At 47.4% G+C, this 18700-nt stretch overlaps 2 protein-coding genes across 2 annotated transcripts in view; one reads left to right on the top strand and one right to left on the bottom strand.

Moving 5' to 3' along the window:
* Positions 1–17130, bottom strand: part of AP3B2 (adaptor related protein complex 3 subunit beta 2) — a 102902-nt gene extending 85772 nt beyond the window's left edge. The window contains exon 1 of the mRNA XM_078786431.1: positions 17031–17130. The gene's annotated coding sequence lies outside the window, so the exon portion shown is untranslated. The remainder of the gene's footprint in view (positions 1–17030) is intronic.
* Positions 17131–17514: 384 nt separating this feature from the next.
* LOC137436440 (arylsulfatase B-like) overlaps positions 17515–18700 on the top strand; it is a 99541-nt gene continuing 98355 nt past the window's right edge. The window contains exon 1 of the mRNA XM_068130227.2: positions 17515–17658. The gene's annotated coding sequence lies outside the window, so the exon portion shown is untranslated. The remainder of the gene's footprint in view (positions 17659–18700) is intronic.

Raw genomic sequence — 18700 nt, 5'->3', positions numbered from 1 at the left:
GAGCGAGGACCAGAAAAAGGGTGTAGACCAGGGTGAGTACCAGGATCAGGGAGAGGACCAGGGTGAGGTCCAGTGTGAGGACCAGGACAAGGGCAAGGACCAGGGTGAGGACCAGTTTGAGTACTAGGACTAGGACCAAGATCAGGTTCAGGACAAGGGCGAGAACCAGGGCGAGGACTGTGGCGACTGCAAATTATTGTATCACCGAGTAGGATGGTTCGGGGGCATTTGTGCAACTGAATGCTGTTGAACGTGAACACGGGTTCCACTTTCACTGCTCCAAAAGCAAGCTGACCTGGACAGTAATGGGACGATTAGCCCGCAACACATGTACAACCTACAATGTCACCTGAGTACATTTCACCAATAGTAACACCCATTTTTGGGGTTTGTGAAAGATTCAGTGCGAAGGCAATCTTTATGAAGGGTTAGGGCCTATCAATTTATTACCCCGCATGTGAAGCGAGAGGCGCGGTTAAGCAATTAATTTGCTTCACTCTGTCTGTCTGTCTACAAACATCAGTATATATCTATTTCATTTACCATGCCATTTGTCTACAAACATCAGTATATATCTATTTCATTTACCATGCCATTTGTCTACAAACATCAGTATATATCTATTTCATTTACCATGCCATCTGTCTACAAACATCAGTATATATCTATTTCATTTACCATGCCATCTGTCTACAAACATCAGTATATATCTATTTCATTTACCATGCCATCTGTCTACAAACATCAGTATATATCTATTTCATTTACCATGCCATCTGTCTGCAAACATCAGTACATATTGTTACAGACGCGGTTGTGGATGTTGGTTTACCGAGCGGTTTGGTATGACCGCGTCTGCACAGTTTACCCGATTATACTCGAACGTTGGCCGAGTCGCGCTACGCTAAATCAATTGAGGAAAGGACACAACGGCTGGGTTAAATGACACGACACCAGGGGTACAGTTCTCAAGACCTCCGGAGGAGGTTATAATATTTCGGAACGTTAGATTACAAGGACGAGAGAGACAGCATAGGAAGGTAGGCACTTAAATACGGTCTTATAGTAGCCCCGACAGACGACAGATAAACGGGACAAGACTGACTCACACCGGGATTGATGGCAAGGAAGGGCAGGTAGTCGAGGCTCAAGGTGCACCTTGGCGCAGGGGCAGAATCGACCCGGTCCGGTCCAGAGATGCGGGAGGTCTCGTCGCGCTGGAGGTGGCGTCTGTTTCTCCTTCGTGGCTGAGGCGCATCTGACGTCACGTCCGGTAAGTCGCTGCGTATATCCGGCGGGGAGTGACACGCCCTCGGCTCGTTAGCTCCGCCCCAGATGGAATCGGCCCGTTGCTTCTGATTGGGTGCGGGGGGTTACCGGGCTCCGCCCTTGACGAGGGGCCGACAGGCAGCCCCTTCGTGGTAACCCCGTCGGCGCACATGGGTAATGGCGGCTAACCGAGCCGGAGTGAGGACGCAAAATCCCCGTGCGCTGTTGTGGTAGTTGTTGTTGTTGTTGTTTCATGGGGAAGATGGGAGGAGGTATGGGGAGGTCCTAAACTCACTACTGGTGCCATACAATCACATTCTGGTGCAACGAAGAGTCAGAATTAATGGAAACGAGTCCTTAACTGACATAGACTAAGAATAACTAGCAAGATGTCCGAAAGTTGTCTACGTGAGATGCGGTGGACCTGGGCACGACATTTAATGGGGGAAAAAGGGGAAGGTCGGTTCTACAGAGTGTTGTTTACAGACAATGGGACTAGGGAATGGGGGATTGGGGATAGTTGGGGAGTATTGGGGAAATAGGGGAATATTTACAAGCGGATATGGAGGCCAAATCCCATATCCGCAACATTGCACCCTTCTCTACCCTCGGGGCGTCCCGACCCGATAAATTTTTACCTACGTTAGTGTGGCACTCAGATGTAGTTCCCTCTACTATTAACTCTACCCTGAGTGCGACCGTTTTACAGATGTTCACAATTGAGTAAATATGTCCCCCTGCGACGTTGCACCCTTCTCCTCACAGAAACACACCCACAGGATAACCGAATCGCGGAAAGAATTCGCAAACTAAACATACAGCCGGTAGGGAGCATTATTTACATAAGACTACACTGATATTTACACTACGATCCAGGACCTGTTTTTGGAGGAACACATGCAGATGTTATGCATAGAGAGAGCACGCATGCCAGCATCGATACACCAACCCACGAGTGCTCTGTGGCCTTACGGCCTTTAATAATGTGCAGAGCACCCCATCCAAGCACCAAAAGCACCACCCCATAACACAGTCAGCACCATCCGGTGCACCAATAAAGTGTTCAATAATCACCGGTGGTGTCGCAGCCGGCCGATGTTCTGCCGCTGGTCTTGCCTTCGTCTGGTGCACTTGGCCTTCTTGCTTCTTTCGAAATAAAGAAAGGCGCCAACCGCGTCCATTTCTTTATTGTGGCCGTCAGGGGGCCAACTAAAAGTGGTTCACCTGCATGGCATAGGTGCCACGTTGACCCAGAGGTCCATCCACGGGTGGTGCTTGGCCGCAAAAGAACTGCGGTCCATGGTGGGCGGCCACAAACATTGCGGTCCATATGGTGTATCGATCCAGGCAGCAAGCAGCGAAAGTGCAGGCCCACAACTGCGGAGCCAGCACCTCTCTCTCCTCTCTCTCTGCCCCAAAGCCAGATCCTCGGAGGTGGGAGACAAAAGAAGGAGACAAGTGAGTAAGGTGGTAAGGGCGCAAAAGTGCACGCAACACAAGGTAATGCACACTAGGGGCACATGGGAACCAGGTGAGACAGGTACGTTCCTACCGTACGCTCCCCCCCACCAGGTAACCTACATTGCCCCTCCCTTACCCCTTACTGTATCCACAAAACACAACACTACCCATAAACATCTACTTTACAAATCAACAAACGTCCCTACTGTCTTCCCCGTTCCTCCCATAAACCAAATTCGTCTTCTCTCCCTCCTAACCAATCAAATTTGCCATTTTCAACTCTCATCAAAATTTGCCATCTCCAACTGAACATCAAAATTTGCCATTACCAATTCATCATCAGTCCCTCCTAAGGAGGGAGAGATGGAATCACCCCAATGTCTCATCCACGTCGTGATGCGTCTCACAAATCCAAACAGCAATTCTCCTTCCTGCAACACAGAACAAAGAAAACACAGGTGTGGAGTCATCATCATCACCTCAGGTAAGTGGCTGCGTATGGTGCGACAGGTTCATCAATCCTAACTATTTCCTAAATGACTTTAACAACTTTACATTACCCGGGGTCTTTCCCTGCCAATCCATTGGCCCTCTTACACTATGGGTTCTAAAAACCAATTCCCATTGACCAAACTGTGGTGCTTTTCAATTTGGGGTCTCACTCCCCCGATTCATCTCCCGGTGCCCTCGCACAATTTCTGGGCCGCGACGTGTAGCTCTCCCAGCCGGTCTACCCACCTGCACACCCCCACCACTGCAGTTGCCTCCGAGCTTACCTGCTCCTTACCCTAACCTAACTACCTGGGGAAGGCCCTCTGGCGCTCTCCCCACTCGGTGCCCTCTCTGGCACTGGGCTACCCGGGTCCGTCCTCCGGATCCTCGGGCCCCACTGACACGAACGGCTCCCAGAGCCCACCTGCGGCCTCACCTGGCCGACATCCTCACAGTGGTGGAGTGCCCAACCAACTACACACACTAACAGGCTACACGCCCAGCCATTTCCACAACACTAATGCACCCATCCACAATACCATTCTGCAACCGCACCACAAATGCCAATATCCAACCACAATTTACCTATACCCTCTACCTAACACTTACACTACCCGCCCCGGGTACTCGTTAAAGGGGTCCACTCTTCCCCCATCCACACCTTCGCACCATGCACACCACTCCGTACCACTTACTCCAACTCTCTCCACACCACCTTTACTTGCACCATATATTCCACACACCTGCACTTGCACACCTGTGCTCTCACTCTTGGTGCCACCTGCACCCTTCTCTCCCCAAGCGCATTCGCGCTGATCCACAACACTCACTACTCATACACTGCTCCACACACCTGTCCAGTTGCACACCTGTGCAATCACACCTGTTCAATTCTCACACAGCATCATCTCATCTAACTACTCCCCTCTGAAACTTGCGCTTCCCAGTCGTCCCTTTAAACTATTGCGCTCCCTCGTCATTATCATCCACACTAATCTACCTGCGTCCCCACTACAGGTATCAGTCACTAACTAAACTTAACGTCACCTAATGTCATCTTCGCTAGATCCCTATCAATATCCTAACCCACCCGGGCTAGTTTTCACTGCCATACACCCCATAAGCTATTGCGCATTTGCCCCACATGGGAAGGGTGGCAGGGATGCCACCCTTACCCACTGGGCCCATCGCTCATCAATCCCCCAGTCCTCTGGCACTAATAAGCCCCCCTTATTCAGAGGTACTGGGTCCCGCCTCGGCATCTAAAGCCGAGGCAATCCACGGGGGCGCCTGCTCGCCGGTGTAAGGCCTTATTCGTTCGGCGTGGACGATCCGAGGGAGGGCTCGTGGCCCCATTTTGATCTTAATGACCACGTCACAGATTTGCGACAGGACGACTCCTGGGCCTTGCCAGGGGGAGGTGAGTTTTGGGCACCTTCCCTTCCGCCTCCGGGGATTAAAGAACCAAATCTTCATCCCCGGAGCGTATTGACTCCCCTGGCTCTGGTCGTCGTACCTGCGCTTCATCTTTTCCCCCGCCAGATGGAGTTGGCGGCAGGCGAAGGCATGGACTAGCTCCATGCCTTCCTCTAGGTGACGTGCGTACCCCTCCCTCGGCGGGTTAACCACTGTGTCTGGCACGGGACCGCATAGCAAGTCGGCGGGAGCCCGTAACTCCCGCCCATACATAAGCAACGCTGGACTGCATGCGGTGGCCCCGTGCTGGCTGGTTCGGTAGGCCATGAGCAAATAAGGGAGATGTTCGTCCCAGTCATCCTGACGGGTGGCGGTGAACAGTGCCAGTTGTTGGATTAAAGTTCGGTTGAATCTTTCCACCATCCCGTCAGATTGAGGTCTTAAAGGCGTTGTTCTGGTTTTCCGAATTGACAGGAGACTGCACACATCTTTTAGCAATTTGCTCTCAAAATTTCGTCCCTGGTCGGTGTGCAACTCCTGTGGAATCCCATGCCGGCACACAAATCCTTCCACGAAGGCCTGCGCTACCACCCCTGCTTCTTGGTTGGGGAGGGCGTAGGCCTCCGGCCACTTGGTGAAGTAGTCCATCACAACGAGGATGTACTTATTACCTAGGCGGGTGCGGGGTAGTGGGCCTAGGATATCCATGGCCACCCGCTCTAGGGGGGCCCCCACCTGGTGTAATTGAAGGGGGGCCCTCATCCTCCGTGCTGGTCCCTTTTTGGCAGTACAGGCGTCGCATCTCTGACACCAGTCCTGTATGTCGCGCCCCATATTCACCCAATAAAACCTCCGGCGTACCTGCGATGTCGTCTTTGTCCTGCCCAAATGGCCGCCGGGGCGGGTACCATGCACCTGTTGCAATATATCGGTCTTAAATTTATTTGGGACTACCACCAGCCAGGAAGTTCTATCAGAGGGAACCTCCACCCACTTGCGATACAAGATGTTATCCTTCAATTCCAGGGTCTGCCACTGAGCCCAATATGCCTTAGTTTGCGCCCCGAGGGGGGTGACCTCTTCCCCCTTAGGTCTTTGCCCCAATTTGACCCAATTGAACACTGGCCCCAGGACAGGATCCTCCTGCTGGGCCGTGCTCCATGCCAAAGTTCCGAATTCCTCATCTGCGGTTAGTGGCAAAATTGGCCCTCTCACCCGGGTTGCCCGGACAACGAGGGTCGGGTCCGAATCGCCCAATTGTTCCCTCTCCTCGTGTCTCGCACAAAATTTGCAGTTTTCCCCCCAGACAAGGACGCCGAGAGAGTGCGTCCGCATTACCATGGGCCTTCCCGGCCCTATGGGCCACATCAAAATCGTACTGCTGCAACTTTTCCAACCACCTTGCAATTTGGCCCTCTGGTTCCTTGAACCGAAGGAGCCATTGCAAGGAGGAATGGTCAGTTCTAACCAAAAATTTCCGCCCGTACAAGTACGGGTGGAAATGGTTCATGGCAGCCAGCATAGCCAATAACTCTTTGCGAGTGACGCAATAATTTCGCTCGGGCCTACTTAAGGCCCGACTATAATAACCAATCACTCTCTCCACGCCCTCCTGTGTCTGAGACAAAACTGCGCCCAATCCTTCCTGGCTCGCATCCGTGTCCAGGGTAAATGCCCCGTTGCTAGTGGGGTAAGCTAGAAGGGGTGCGGATGTTAGACACCCCTTCAATTTTTGGAAGGCCTCGTGGCACTCCCGTGTCCAATTAAATCGCGTCCCCTTCTCCGTAAGCCGGTGGAGGGGACGGGCCATCTCCGCAAATTTCGCCACAAAGCGCCGGTGGTAGGAGCAGAGTCCCAAAAATCCCCGCACCTCTTTGATGGTACGTGGTGCGGGCCACTCCTCTACCGCTTTAATTTTGTCTGGGTCCGTTTTTACCCCCTCGCGGCCGATCACGTGACCTAGATAGGCCACCTCTCTTGCAAACAAAGTGCACTTACTCGGGTTCAGCTTCAACCCTGCCTGTCTGAGGCACCCGAACACCTGGTCCAAATTAGCTACTGCCTGGGGGAACGTTTGGGCATGTACCAGGACGTCATCCAGGTACACCAGGCATGATTGCCATGGCATGCCGCCCAGTACATGCTCCATCAATCTTTCAAAGGTGGCGGGGGCGTTACACAAACCAAACGGCATCACAGTAAACTGATACAGTCCCTTACCTGTGGAAAATGCCGTTTTCTCCTTCCCTGCCCTATCCATTTCCACCTGCCAATACCCACTCTTGAGGTCCAAAGTCGAGAACCAATTTGAGCCCGCAACGGCATCGAGGGTGTCATCAATCCTTGGCAGGGGATATGAGTCCTTGAGTGTCACGTTGTTTAGCTGGCGATAGTCCACGCAGAACCGCGTGGTCCCATCCTTCTTTTTGACCAGCACAACAGGTGACATCCAAGGACTTCCCGAGGGCTCGATCACGCCTGCGTCGAGCATTTTTTCAACCTGCTCGTCAGCTTCCGCCCTCTTGCTCCAAGGGAGCCGTCGGGCGGCCTGACGAATAGGCCGGGCCTCACCGGTGTGGATCTGATGTTTCACCAGGCCCGTACGTCCAATATCCTCGGTGGACAGGGAGAAGAGGTCCAAATGGGACCCAACCAGTTTGTGTAAGGCCTCCCTCTGGGTACCTCCCAACTCTACGCTACTACGATTTACCATCTCGCAAATGGGATCGGGCCAATTCCTACTTCTTATTGAAGGCTCCCCCCGGGGTCGGCTCGGCTGGACGTTCTCGCCCCTCACTGTCGCGACTTCCTCAACTGGGGTGCAGCCAGCTACACTCGTGCCCCTTACTATAGTGCGTGGTTCTGTACTCATATTTATTACTCGGACGGCCACTACTGGTCCGTCCGTTTTTACAAGGGTGCGGCCCACGATTAAACCCGGTATGGACTGCGCTGCCACCGGTTCGACCAGGCCGCAGGACTCCTGCCACGTTGGGCGAGCTGCCCACCGGGCCGGCACTATCGCCTCGGCCCTTGGGGGGATGGTCACGGCCTCGGAAGCCTCCAGCTCCGCTCTCTCGGCCGTGCTCACTCCCCCTAACGGCAGCTCTTCTACTCCCACCTGCAGGATCCCCCGGCACAAGTCGATTTTACAACCGCTGGCAGTCAACAAATCCAACCCTATTAAACATGGGTCGCACACCTCCGCCACCCAAACATCTATCTCCCTCCTTACCGACCCTAACTTGAGGGTCACAGAACCACGCCCTATGATCGGGGCCGTTACCCCGGTAGCAAGTTGCAAACTATAATTTTGCAGGCGCTGGATCTTATCCCAGCCACCTGCGCTCGAATCAAGGACCACAGGGCTGATGATCGTGGCACTAGCTCCTGTGTCCACTACGGCGTCTACCCCCACGCCGGCAATTTTGCATCGAATTGTCAGGCTACCGGTTCCAATTTGGCCACAATAAATGACCTGTCGCGTCAATGAGGGCTCTCCTCCATCCTCTTCTGCCGAACACCGCCCTACGTGCCCGACACCTTCTAGTTTCCCGGGGTCTGGCGGGGGGGTGTCTGGGGTCGGCTAACCCGCTCCCCCCTGGGCGGAGTTGAGGACCTCAACCGCCGGGGATCATCCCGGCGCGTGGCTCGACAGTGCCGCGCCAGGTGACCCAGACGGTTGCAAGTATAGCACCTCACCTGGTAAGGTGCTTGTCTCCGGAATTCCAAATTCCCCCCCCCCTGTAGGTCCGAATTGGATTACCCGCTCGTGGTCCACCGCGGGCCACCTCCGGGGCCGCCTGCCATGGTCCAGGTCCCGCCAGGCGCTGGTCCACCAGCCTCCGGACCATGCCCGCCAGGTCAGGACCCACGTCGGGGGCGGGCCCCCTAAGGGGTCCGCCCTCCATCGGGGGTCCCACCTGGCGGACCGCCATTGCGAGACGCTCGCCCCCCCGGGCCAGGGGCCTCGCTGCTTCCCAACGGGCCGCAGCGTCAGCCGCCTGGCTCAGAGTCTGCGGGCGCCACATGGCGAGCTGTTGCCGGAGCTCAATATCCGGGAGGGCCTGGATAAAATGGTCCAGCGCCAGGCTTTCCCGGGAATCCGCTGCCATGCTAGCATGTGCGATCCCCACTGCGCGGCGAATGTCGTGGGCAAGTTCCCCGATGGCTTCCTGGGGCTTGCGTTTTCGCAGCGCGAGCTGAGCTTTAACAAGCTCGCTCTGCTGTTCAATGCCGAATCGATTAATTAGGGCGTCGCGGAGGGCTGGCAGGGTGAGAGCACCCGCTGGTAATGCCGTCAGCACCTCCGCCGCCGCGCCGCGCAATGCGGCCACCAGGTGTACTCCACCTTCGTCCTCACCCCAACCGTTGCCCTTACACACACAGTCAAACTGCGCCAGGTACGCGCGTAGATCACTCTTGCCGTCATACGGCGCGAGTGGGACCTTGTGGGACCACCTCGTATGCGAGTCGTTGCCCGCCTGCCGGACCCCGTGCGTCGCCCCTTGCGGGGTCAGCGCCGGGCCGAACCGGCCGGGCCCCCACAGTACATTACCCCCAAGGGGCTCTCGTGCCTCCCCGGTCCCTCCAACAACTACCCCTGTTGGTGTCGATGCTTGGGTCACACTTCCGCAACCCGCTACCCATTCCATACCACCACAACCTTGCTCACCCACACCTCGCACCTCTCGTTCCATACCCTCCGGACCAGCCATACACCTCACTCTTGGCCTCTCACGAACATCCGGGTCTATCTCGACCCCCAAGCTTATTAAATCACCTGGCGCATCATACGCACGACCATATTGGTCACCACTTACACCGGGTCCTCTTTCTCTTCGCTTCTCCTCCATCACCTGCGAATCCCTCATCCGGTTAATGAGCACATCATCACGATCCAAACACAGACTTTGGACCAATTCTTTTACCTCCTCTTTTATCTCTTTCTTATCCTCTCTCCGTCGCTTTTTAATTTTGCTCACCCCTTCTTCCACTTCTTCTAATTTATGCTTCACCTCCTTCATCTCCTCGTGCGCCCCTTTAAGTTCTTCCTCTAACTCCACTTTATTTTTTTCTATGTGCTCCCGCACCTCCCGCTCTTTAACCTCCATCACCTCTACCACTTTGTTCATTTTCCTCGTCAGGTCCTCATGTACCGTCTGACACTCTTTTTTAATTACCCCTACGTCCTTTTTCATCTCCTTCTGTGTCGATTTAAAACCCTCTATTACCGCTGTGTTCTTCTTTACCTGGTCCCCCAACTCCTTTTGTCCCACTGTCAGTTGTTCTACTCCCAGCGTCAACTCCTCTATACCACCTTGCAATTTTACAGTCCCCTTTCTCACCTCCTTCTCCATGCGCTCCTTACAGTGCCTCACCTCCTCGCGCACTCCTCCGACCTCCTCACTCACACCTCTTCTGATCTCCTCTCCCATCACTTGCATCTCCTGCCCAGATGCCACCCTCATCTGCTCCATTTCCTCCCTGTGAGCATCCAGTTTGGTTTCTACCCCCATTCTGACCCCCACTATCTGCTGCCCCATTTGTTTAACTTCCCTTTCCGCTTGGTCCCTCATGTCCCTCAATTTGCCTTCCATCCTGTTTTCTAACCCCTCTAACCCCTTTTGCATCCCTTCCATTTGATTCTCCTGAACGGCCATTCTGTTTTCTACCCCCATTAACCCCTCCTGTATTTCCCCTAATCTACTGTCTAATCCCTCACCGGTACCCCTCGCTTCGTCCCTCATTACCCCCATTTGGCCCTCCAATCGCTCACCCTGAGCTACCATCCGGTTCCCCATTACCCCCATTTGGTTTCCCATTACCCCCATTTGGCCCTCCAATCGCTCACTCTGAGCATCCATCCGGTTCCCCATTTGTTCCATAAGGGCCCTCATTTGCAGGAGGAAAAGGTTCGAATCCACCAGCGGCGCTACCACGGTCGCGGGCGTGGTCGCCGTGGCCATGTGCGAGGCGCCATTTCGTGCGTCTGCTACCCTCACTGCTTCGCTCTCCTCATGTCCCTCAATTTGGTCCTGGATCGACCCTGCCTCACTCTCCTCTACCGGAACCCAGCCGTCTTGGTCTGCCATAGCGCGACTTTCAAAATTCGGGTTTTTATTTTCGTAAAACAAAATCAAATTTCGCCGTTATAATTTCGAGCGCGTGAAACGCGCTCCGGATCGAAATCCACTTCCCGACACCAAAATGTTACCTTAATGGTACAATTGGTGTTCCAAAATTTGGGCCTAACTGAATTTAGTCCCAGGTCCGAATCCAACTCCTCGACACCAAATGTTACAGACGCGGTTGTGGATGTTGGTTTACCAAGCGGTTTGGTATGACCGCGTCTGCACAGTTTACCCGATTATACTCGAACGTTGGCCGAGTCGCGCTACGCTAAATCAATTGAGGAAAGGACACAACGGCTGGGTTAAATGACACGACACCAGGGGTACAGTTCTCAAGACCTCCGAAGGAGGTTATAATATTTCGGAACGTTAGATTACAAGGACGAGAGAGACAGCATAGGAAGGTAGGCACTTAAATACGGTCTTATAGTAGCCCCGACAGATGACAGATAAACGGGACAAGACTGACTCACACCGGGATTGATGGCAAGGAAGGGCAGGTAGTCGAGGCTCAAGGTGCACCTTGGCGCAGGGGCAGAATCGACCCGGTCCGGTCCAGAGATGCGGGAGGTCTCGTCGCGCTGGAGGTGGCGCCTGTTTCCCCTTCGTGGCTGAGGCGCATCTGACGTCACGTCCGGTAAGTCGCTGCGTATATCCGGCGGGGAGTGACACGCCCTCGGCTCGTTAGCTCCGCCCCAGATGGAATCGGCCCGTTGCTTCTGATTGGGTGCGGGGGGTTACCGGGCTCCGCCCTTGACGAGGGGCCGACAGGCAGCCCCTTCGTGGTAACCCCGTTGGCGCACATGGGTAATGGCGGCTAACCGAGCCGGAGTGAGGACGCACACTCCCCGCGCGCTGTTGTGGTAGTTGTTGTTGTTGTTGTTGTTTCATGGGGAAGATGGGAGGAGGTATGGGGAGGTCCTAAACTCACTACTGGTGACATACAATCACATTCTGGTGCAACGAAGAGTCAGAATTAATGGAAACGAGTCCTTAACTGACATAGACTAAGAATAACTAGCAAGATGTCCGAAAGTTGTCTACGTGAGATGCGGTGGACCTGGGCACGACATTTAATGGGGGAAAAAGGGGAAGGTCGGTTCTACAGAGTGTTGTTTACAGACAATGGGACTAGGGAATGGGGGATTGGGGATAGTTGGGGAGTATTGGGGAAATAGGGGAATATTTACAAGCGGATATGGAGGCCAAATCCCATATCCGCAACAATATCTATTTCATTTACCATGCCATCTGTCTACAAACATCAGTATATATCTATTTCATTTACCATGCCATCTGTCTACAAACATCAGTATATATCTATTTCATTTACCATGCCATCTGTCTACAAACATCAGTATATATCTATTTCATTTACCATGCCATTTGTCTACAAACATCAGTATATATCTATTTCATTTACCATGCCATTTGTCTACAAACATCAGTATATATCTATTTCATTTACCATGCCATCTGTCTACAAACATCAGTATATATCTATTTCATTTACCATGCCATCTGTCTACAAACATCAGTATATATCTATTTCATTTACCATGCCATCTGTCTGCAAACATCAGTATATATCTATTTCATTTACCATGCCATCTGTCTACAAACATCAGTATATATCTATTTCATTTACCATGCCATCTGTCTACAAACATCAGTATATATCTATTTCATTTACCATGCCATTTGTCTACAAACATCAGTATATATCTATTTCATTTACCATGCCATCTCTCTACAAACATCAGTATATATCTATTTCATTTACCATGCCATTTGTCTACAAACATCAGTATATATCTATTTCATTTACCATGCCATTTGTCTACAAACATCAGTATATATCTATTTCATTTACCATGCCATTTGTCTACAAACATCAGTATATATCTATTTCATTTACCATGCCATCTGTCTGCAAACATCAGTATATATCTATTTCATTTACCATGCCATCTGTCTACAAACATCAGTATATATCTATTTCATTTAGCATGCCATCTGTCTGCAAACATCAGTATATATCTATTTCATTTACCATGCCATCTGTCTACAAACATCAGTATATATCTATTTCATTTAGCATGCCATCTGTCTGCAAACATCAGTATATATCTATTTCATTTACCATGCCATCTGTCTGCAAACATCAGTATATATCTATTTCATTTACCATGCCATCTGTCTACAAACATCAATATATATCTATTTCATTTACCATGCCATCTCTCTACAAACATCAGTATATATCTATTTCATTTACCATGCCATCTCTCTACAAACATCAGTATATATCTATTTCATTTACCATGCCATCTGTCTGCAAACATCAGTATATATCTATTTCATTTACCATGCCATCTGTCTACAAACATCAGTATATATCTATTTCATTTACCATGCCATCTGTCTACAAACATCAGTATATATCTATTTCATTTACCATGCCATCTCTCTACAAACATCAGTATATATCTATTTCATTTACCATGCCATCTCTCTACAAACATCAGTATATATCTATTTCATTTACCATGCCATCTGTCTACAAACATCAGTATATATCTATTTCATTTGCCATGCCATCTCTCTACAAACATCAGTATATATCTATTTCATTTACCATGCCATCTCTCTACAAACATCAGTATATATCTATTTCATTTACCATGCCATTTGTCTACAAACATCAGTATATATCTATTTCATTTACCATGCCATCTGTCTGCAAACATCAGTATATATCTATTTCATTTACCATGCCATCTGTCTGCAAACATCAGTATATATCTATTTCATTTACCATGCCATCTCTCTACAAACATCAGTATATATCTATTTCATTTACCATGCCATTTGTCTACAAACATCAGTATATATCTATTTCATTTACCATGCCATCTGTCTACAAACATCAGTATATATCTATTTCATTTACCATGCCATCTGTCTACAAACATCAGTATATATCGATTTCATTTACCATGCCATCTCTCTACAAACATCAGTATATATCTATTTCATTTACCATGCCATCTGTCTGCAAACATCAGTATATATCTATTTCATTTACCATGCCATCTCTCTACAAACATCAGTATATATCTATTTCATTTACCATGCCATTTGTCTGCAAACATCAGTATATATCTATTTCATTTACCATGCCATCTGTCTGCAAACATCAGTATATATCTATTTCATTTACCATGCCATCTGTCTGCAAACATCAGTATATATCTATTTCATTTACCATGCCATCTGTCTGCAAACATCAGTATATATCTATTTCATTTACCATGCCATCTCTCTACAAACATCAGTATATATCTATTTCATTTACCATGCCATCTGTCTGCAAACATCAGTATATATCTATTTCATTTACCATGCCATCTCTCTACAAACATCAGTATATATCTATTTCATTTACCATGCCATCTCTCTACAAACATCAGTATATATCTATTTCATTTACCATGCCATCTGTCTACAAACATCAGTATATATCTATTTCATTTACCATGCCATCTGTCTGCAAACATCAGTATATATCTATTTCATTTACCATGCCATCTCTCTACAAACATCAGTATATATCTATTTCATTTACCATGCCATCTCTCTACAAACATCAGTATATATCTATTTCATTTACCATGCCATCTCTCTACAAACATCAGTATATATCTATTTCATTTACCATGCCATCTCTCTACAAACATCAGTATATATCTATTTCATTTACCATGCCATTTGTCTACAAACATCAGTATATATCTATTTCATTTACCATGCCATCTGTCTACAAACATCAGTATATATCTATTTCATTTACCATGCCATCTGTCTACAAACATCAGTATATATCGATTTCATTTACCATGCCATCTGTCTACAAACATCAGTATATATCTATTTCATTTACCATGCCATCTCTCTACAAACATCAGTATATATCTATTTCATTTACCATGCCATCTGTCTACAAACATCAGTATATATCTATTTCATTTACCATGCCATCTCTCTACAAACATCAGTATATATCTATTTCATTTACCATGCCATCTCTCTACAAACATCAGTATATATCTATTTCATTTACCATGCCATCTCTCTACAAACATCAGTATATATCTATTTCATTTACCATGCCATCTGTCTACAAACATCAGTATATATCTATTTCATTTACCATGCCATCTGTCTGCAAACATCAGTATATATCTATTTCATTTACCATGCCATCTCTCTACAAACATCAGTATATATCTATTTCATTTACCATGCCATCTCTCTACAAACATCAGTATATATCTATTTCATTTACCATGCCATCTCTCTACAAACATCAGTATATATCTATTTCATTTACCATGCCATCTCTCTACAAACATCAGTATATATCTATTTCATTTACCATGCCATCTCTCTACAAACATCAGTATATATCTATTTCATTTACCATGCCATTTGTCTACAAACATCAGTATATATCTATTTCATTTACCATGCCATCTGTCTACAAACATCAGTATATATCTATTTCATTTACCATGCCATCTGTCTACAAACATCAGTATATATCGATTTCATTTACCATGCCATCTGTCTACAAACATCAGTATATATCTATTTCATTTACCATGCCATCTCTCTACAAACATCAGTATATATCTATTTCATTTACCATGCCATCTGTCTACAAACATCAGTATATATCTATTTCATTTACCATGCCATCTCTCTACAAACATCAGTATATATCTATTTCATTTACCATGCCATCTCTCTACAAACATCAGTATATATCTATTTCATTTACCATGCCATCTCTCTACAAACATCAGTATATATCTATTTCATTTACCATGCCATCTGTCTACAAACATCAGTATATATCTATTTCATTTACCATGCCATCTGTCTACAAACATCAGTATATATCTATTTCATTTACCATGCCATCTGTCTACAAACATCAGTATATATCTATTTCATTTACCATGCCATCTGTCTGCAAACATCAGTATATATCTATTTCATTTACCATGCCATTTGTCTGCAAACATCAGTATATATCTATTTCATTTACCATGCCATCTGTCTGCAAACATCAGTATATATCTATTTCATTTACCATGCCATCTGTCTGCAAACATCAGTATATATCTATTTCATTTACCATGCCATTTGTCTACAAACATCAGTATATATCTATTTCATTTACCATGCCATCTGTCTACAAACATCAGTATATATCTATTTCATTTACCATGCCATTTGATAATTATTACAGAAAATGTAAAACAACACACGTTCCAACTCACTGCGCATTAAGGGTGTAGTACAGGTGAACAGGTGATTTTTTTTTTTTTTTTTTTTTTTTTTTAGCTGAACAGTTTCCTTATAGTCTTATAAACAAGAATCATGCTATTAGAGGTCATAGAAGTACCCCTAATTATTGAAAAATTCAAATTTCAATTCAATTCAATATAATATTTTGCATGAAATTTGTTATAACTTGGGAAATGCATCATTCTTTTGGGCTGAAATTTGGACAGGATATTCAGAATATCACTTCCTTTAAAATGATGAAGGCTTTTGTTTATAGGAGTAGCCATTGTGGATTTATTGAAGGACAACCAAGTTTTATCTGGTAATTGGCATAATTAGCTAATTCGTGAACATTTCACATAATTTCACAAAATCCTCTCATCAGGTAGTAGAGTAACACATGTATAATACATGTACCAAGTTTTGTGTGAAAAGAATGATAGGTGACATAGAAGATAGAAGTAGAAATGTGTTCTTTGTTTTTCCTTGTTTTTTATTGACGGTCTAATTTATGCAAATTATATGCATGTAATATGACAAAGAAGCGTTGAAACTGGTCTGAGTTAAAGCCAAGATTATATCTTTCAAGAAAAACTGAAAATTAGACATTAACTTGACTTTGTTTTTGTGTAAAGGCCTCTCAAAGGTACCGATGTAGTTTTCTCAATTTTTCACCAGTACTACACCCTTAAATCACAGCTTTTCCTTCCTTCTTCGATGCCCACTTCTTCCTCATTTGGCGAATGTCAGGTGTGGTAAACTCGTTTTATTCACCACATTAAGGCGAGTCGCAATGTTACAGCTCCAGTCAGCATGAAGCTTACCGGAAGATTTCTTATGTAACACCGCAAGATTTATTATGTAACACCGCAAGCTTTATAAAACGATGGTGGTTAAACGAACACCAAAAACTCTTCCTCTTCCTCTTCCTCTGCCAGACCGTGATAGAAGTTTCACCACACGCCGCGATTCAACTTGACCGCGTAACGTCATGTCACGTCATATCACGTCACGTCACGTCACGTCACGTCACGTTACGTCATGTTACGTCATGTCACGTGATGCAGCTTCACCTCAGTCTTTGAAGGCTCATTTCTGACATAAAAGATATGCAGGCAAAAGTGCTGTTAACTGTTTTAACGGAGCAATTTCTAAAAGTATATTTAAATCCTCTGGTTGCGTCCATTGTTTATCCAAGATCTACTGCGAGCTAAACATGCCACCGTGTGTATACTTAAAAATAAGAGAATAAAGCAGACTTATCGGATGTTTTGAATCGTTTCGGAAATTCTGACAGGATAACCGGCTTAAATTACCCAGGAGTGTTTTGCCCTTGCTTCGTGTTTTTCCGCTTCTCCATTATTGTTGTCGGGTTCGATTCCCTTGTACTTGGAGTGATCGGCTGCGCACGTTTAATTGAAGGAGTAAATATCCACAAAGGAGGAGCTTGGACCTGGTTTAACTGTTAATGTGGCTTGAGATCTTGTGGTCCTGAGTTCGAGTCCCTGTCGGGCCGTTGAATTAACACCAGGTGGGTTGACTCAGCCTGTTATCCTTCCGAGGTCGGCAAAGTGAGTACCCGGGACCGGCTTACTGGTAAAGGGGCACTGCATCGGAGGCACAGAGGTGCTCCCGACGGTGCACGCGCTGCAGATACTGAGCGATTGAACGAGAATCTCAAACAATAAGCGAACTCACGTCTGTTCCATTTCACACATTGGGCAATCGTCGAAGGGTTTGACTGAACCAAAAAGCATTGGGAGCATATAGGCCTATTAAGGGTGCACCTGGGTATGACGTACGCAAGACGGGAGTTGTACCCGATCAGAGCACTTCCATCAGCTTCTATTAAAAATTCCCAACTTTCCTTCCCTGCCTTCTTACTCTACCCGTAATTTAAATAAGTCAATTTAAATGAAATAAAGGGTGTATTTTTTTATTATTATTAGTGTACTTTACCTTTATTGATGCAGTGCCAATTACACCACTTTATCTAACACGTTACATTAGTCATTCGTTGTTTTTTTTGTATACAAGATCGAGGCTCGTGTAAGAGCTAACATCAATCACAAAAAAAACAATCGGACAAACAAAACATACAATAAAGGGAGCGGGAGACAAGATTGGGAGAGAGAGGGAAGCACACAAGTAGGCCGACAACAGCAGAGAGCAGGGACATCGGAAGATCTGTGGGAGGGAGAGGGCTTGGGGGGAGGAGGCATGGGAAGGCGGGGATGGGGGGATGGGAGAAGTATAAAACACATGGACACTGCTCGGACTTCCAGGAAAAAAGTTTGTATTTCAAAAAAGTGGATCTGGGCTGAATTAACTGGGGTAGAAGAGATCAAGCTTTTGGATGGGGGAAGATAAGAGATGGTGGTGAACAGCTGTTTAAAGACCTGGAGGGAGGAGTGGGATTGAAGAGAGTGAGGGAGTTTGTTCCAGAGGCGGGAGAAAAGAGGAATGAAGGAGTGAAGGTGAGCAGAGAGTCTTGATTTTGGCAGTTTCACCAGAAGAGGGTTTCTGGCAGACCTTATGCAACCTGTCGGAATATTTGGGGGACAGAGCTGGGG

This window comes from Myxine glutinosa, chromosome 11, assembly GCF_964187855.1.
Source record: "Myxine glutinosa chromosome 11, kmMyxGlut1.1, whole genome shotgun sequence".
In the NCBI taxonomy this organism is placed as follows: Eukaryota; Metazoa; Chordata; class Myxini; order Myxiniformes; family Myxinidae; genus Myxine; species Myxine glutinosa.
This window is presented reverse-complemented; position numbering and strand designations above follow the sequence as displayed.